The sequence below is a fragment of the Corvus brachyrhynchos genome, unplaced genomic scaffold (assembly GCF_000691975.1).
Source record: "Corvus brachyrhynchos isolate BGI_N302 unplaced genomic scaffold, ASM69197v1 scaffold21, whole genome shotgun sequence".
Classification (NCBI taxonomy): Eukaryota; Metazoa; Chordata; class Aves; order Passeriformes; family Corvidae; genus Corvus; species Corvus brachyrhynchos.
In genome coordinates, this window is record NW_008236924.1 from 3,795,487 (window position 1) to 3,799,114 (window position 3,628).

The 3,628-nt window shown below is 41.7% G+C and overlaps 1 protein-coding gene across 1 annotated transcript in view; it reads right to left on the reverse strand.

Annotated features, from left to right (window-relative positions):
• Positions 1–3,609, reverse strand: part of RNF145 (ring finger protein 145) — a 46,607-nt gene extending 42,998 nt beyond the window's left edge. The window contains exon 1 of the mRNA XM_008628963.2: positions 3,443–3,609. The gene's annotated coding sequence lies outside the window, so the exon portion shown is untranslated. The remainder of the gene's footprint in view (positions 1–3,442) is intronic.
• Between the last annotated feature and the right edge of the window lie 19 nt (positions 3,610–3,628).

The following is a 3,628-nucleotide window of genomic DNA, read 5'->3' on the forward strand; positions in this document are numbered from 1 at the left end:
GACAGTGACAAGGAAAGGAAAAGACTGTCTTGCTCCCATACAATTTAAACTGGCTAACAAGGACAGCAATCAAAGATTTCTGCTGAGAAGGCCAGATCCAGTGAGATACCAAGAGCAGGAATAAAGCCCTGGAACACTGCAGACGTGCACAGCAACACCATCACTGGCAGCCAGTCACTGCTCCCAGTAATGCTCAGTGCTTCTAGATCACTGGAGCAGTTCAGAAATTTCAAATGATAACTAGAGAGTATTTAGCCTTCAATTTAAAGGTTCAGAGAGAGTCAGTCAGCAAACAGCTCGATCTTGCTGTGTAAGCAGTTAACAAGAACAAACATCATCTTTTTTCTCCTTATTTTTTTCCCCTTTTTCCCATCTGGTCTAACAGTATGGATTGCTATACAGCTGCTGCAGTGGTGTGCCTGGAGAACCGGTATTTCTGCCCAGAAAACTGAGTAATTCCTACATTCCGACTCATCCAAGACTCATTCAGTTGTGAACTGTGGCAGAGCTAAGGTTAACCATCCCAAACAAATACAGCACATATTTTGCAAAAGCAAATGTTACTGCAAAATAAATTAGGTCAAACTCTTCTCTGTTCACAGGGACTTCAGTGAACATGAATTCACATTAAAGGCATATTTAAAATGGACAAAAGCAATGATGGAAGGTTAGTTGCAGAGAATTTAAAAAAAAAAAATCTACATTTCCAACTTTCATTAATTCTAGCAAGTTTTATATGAGGGGAAAGAAAACCAATCCAAGAAATGAAGATACATATCACAGAGCTGTGAAGATTAAGTTTTCTTTAAAGATTTATTTCTCTAGTACATTTATACACTATGAACAGTTTCAGCCCACTCTCAATTATATAGCAAGTGCATTTTATTATTTATAGGCAGCCTGTAAAACATCCTGTGGCTTTTATTTTTCATAATGAACAGGTAAGACAAAGGAACTGAACTCAGGGACTAACACGTGTTAACAAAGGTTAACAAATCCACCAGGTATGCAGCAAAATGCTTCCTTCTGTGGATTCCTATGGGATCCACGCTCTGCCTGCACACAATCAGTTCTAATCCAGTCACACTAAGAGGGGCTGCTTGGTTTTGAGATTGCAGCTTAGTTGGGTACCTGAAAGACAGTAAGCTAATTCATTAAAATTAAAATACAATTAATAATATCTTTAATTAAAATCTTCAGAAGAAAATCTAGACTGACTCAACAAACTGAACTGCTCTGAGGTCCTTTCTGGCTCCCCTGTTTCTCGACAGGTTTGGTTTATTAACCAGTTATTCAGCACTTTTTTTTGCCATCACAGCCGTGTTTGCAAGCCCACACCTACAAGCCTGCCTAAGCACATTTGTATCAGCACATTCTGAGAAAATCTGGGCAGCAATCCCAAAGCGCCTCTGCAGAGGAGAGAATACCCAGAGGACCTGCACACCGAGCATTAATGAGAGCCTGAGATGATGCAGTGACATCCCACCCCAGAGAGCAGGATCACAGGAACACCAGGCACACAGGCAAAGCTGCCATGCCCCATCAACCTCACAAAAAAACCCCCCTGCGACCAAAATGTGTTACCAGGATGAAGCCACACGACGGAATGAAATGTATCTCATTCTTCACAGCTGCTCAGACAGCTTTTAGCCATTTCAGACACAGCCTATGTTTAGAACCAGCAATGCCAATAACTAGTTACCAGACTGGTAAGAAGTTAAAATAGAAAATAAGACTTTCAGGATTTCTCTAGGTCAGCACTGATAAAAGTCTCCATCGCTGCTGCTGCCTTATCTGTTTTCTGAATCATGTAAATAAAGCTCCAGGCCTGTGAAATAGGCAGCTCAGCTTCCTGCAGCACCAGACTCGCCTGACAGAAATATCAAACGCATGGTGGAAATACCCAAAAAAGTTCCCTTTAAAACATGCTCAAACACAAGATACGCAACCAAAGAATTCTTCCAGAAAAACTCCTCAAGATGAAGTACCCACTTCTGAGTGTTCCTCCCAAATACGAGACTAATTACAGAGCAGCAAGGCCTCTCTGAAATGAAGGCAGGGAAATGGGAAACACTAATGCCTGAATCACACCAAGGATTGGACTTGAATATACACTTAAAAAGCAAAATGATGGTGAACTGTCCACTCTAACCACATCAAACACTGCCAGGTGTATTTGGAGCTAAAAATGGCTTCAGAAGAGTAAATCACCACATGGGTTCCAGAAGAAGGGAAGAGGAACCATCTGCACTGTTTGAAGAGGAGGAAACCGACCCAAGTTTAGCAAGCAGCTCGGAGAAGGTTTGTGCGAGTGCAACACCGAACACCAAGCAGGCTCAGAGCATGCCAGGACACACCCATTCGCTCAGAGCTCCCTGGCATGATGCGCCTTTCTGCATCTGCACCAAGGGCTCCAGCTGCCGAACCGGACGGAGATACCGATCTCTCCCCATCCTCTCCCAAAGGAAGGAATTCCCCAGTATGCTCAGTTCACGTCTCCGTCAGAATCGAGTGGCTCGAACACCAGTAGCCCCTCAAGACTGACTTAAAGAAAGTGAAGCCTTGTTTTTGATGAGCAGTAGTTTTACATTGCTCTGTAAGATTTTTGATGATCCTTCCATGTAATGGTGGTCGCAAAGACAACCATTTCCTAATGCTAATGAGTTAGCTGTTAATTAAATCCTTTAGTGACACTATGACTCGAAAACCAGAGCTGATTACAAGAGTTATTAAAGATAACTAGAAACAAAAAAGATACAGTTTCTCATGCACATTTCCCCCCTCCTTTTTAAGATAACCGGCAAAAAAAAAAAGCCAAGGTTACAGATAAACCAAAGTCACGGGGTGCAATAGCTTAGAGCGCCCACCTAAACAAAATAATTTTTTCCATATTTAAATCTATCTTCATTAACCTACAAGACTGATCAAAAAGTAATTAGTAATTATTTCCTTCCTCTCCTCCCAAGTTTTATCTCTACGGACACATTACAAACCCTAACTGAAATACATATAAAAGTATCCAAGACTGGAACACAAGTTAACAGAAACTCTTGTATTAAAAACTGCATAAGAAATGAATACCGCAACACCTACGGATTTCAAAAAAAAAAGTATTCTGAATGAGATCACAAATGGCTAATATTTATGAGTCAAACATATTACACAAATCTTGCTTTTCTTTGGTATATTTTGCCCATAGTTTCTAATATTCTCCTTCATTTGCTGATACTTGCATGCATTACACACAAAAAAAAATTCACTTTTTTTTCACTTTATTCCCCCAATCACATTAATTATGCACCAGGTCCCACACACACACCCCCAAAAAGGCAGCACAACCAGAAGGTAAGAATCCCTCTAAGAGCTCCATCTGTCACAAGTGTACTTGGTACACAGAACTACTCCCGAGCACAGAAAAAAAATGAAAATTCTCATCACAAACCTTATTTTAAAAGGCTACAGAAGGTCTCATAAAACCGACCGACATGACACAAGTAGGGAAGATGGCAAGAGCCCTGTTCTCCACGCCACGGGCAGGCTGCTCCTTACATAAGCATGACCATATGCTCCAGGGCCCGTCTCCAGGAGAGGTGCCCGGCTCCGCTCCGTGTCTCCGCCGTGACGGCAC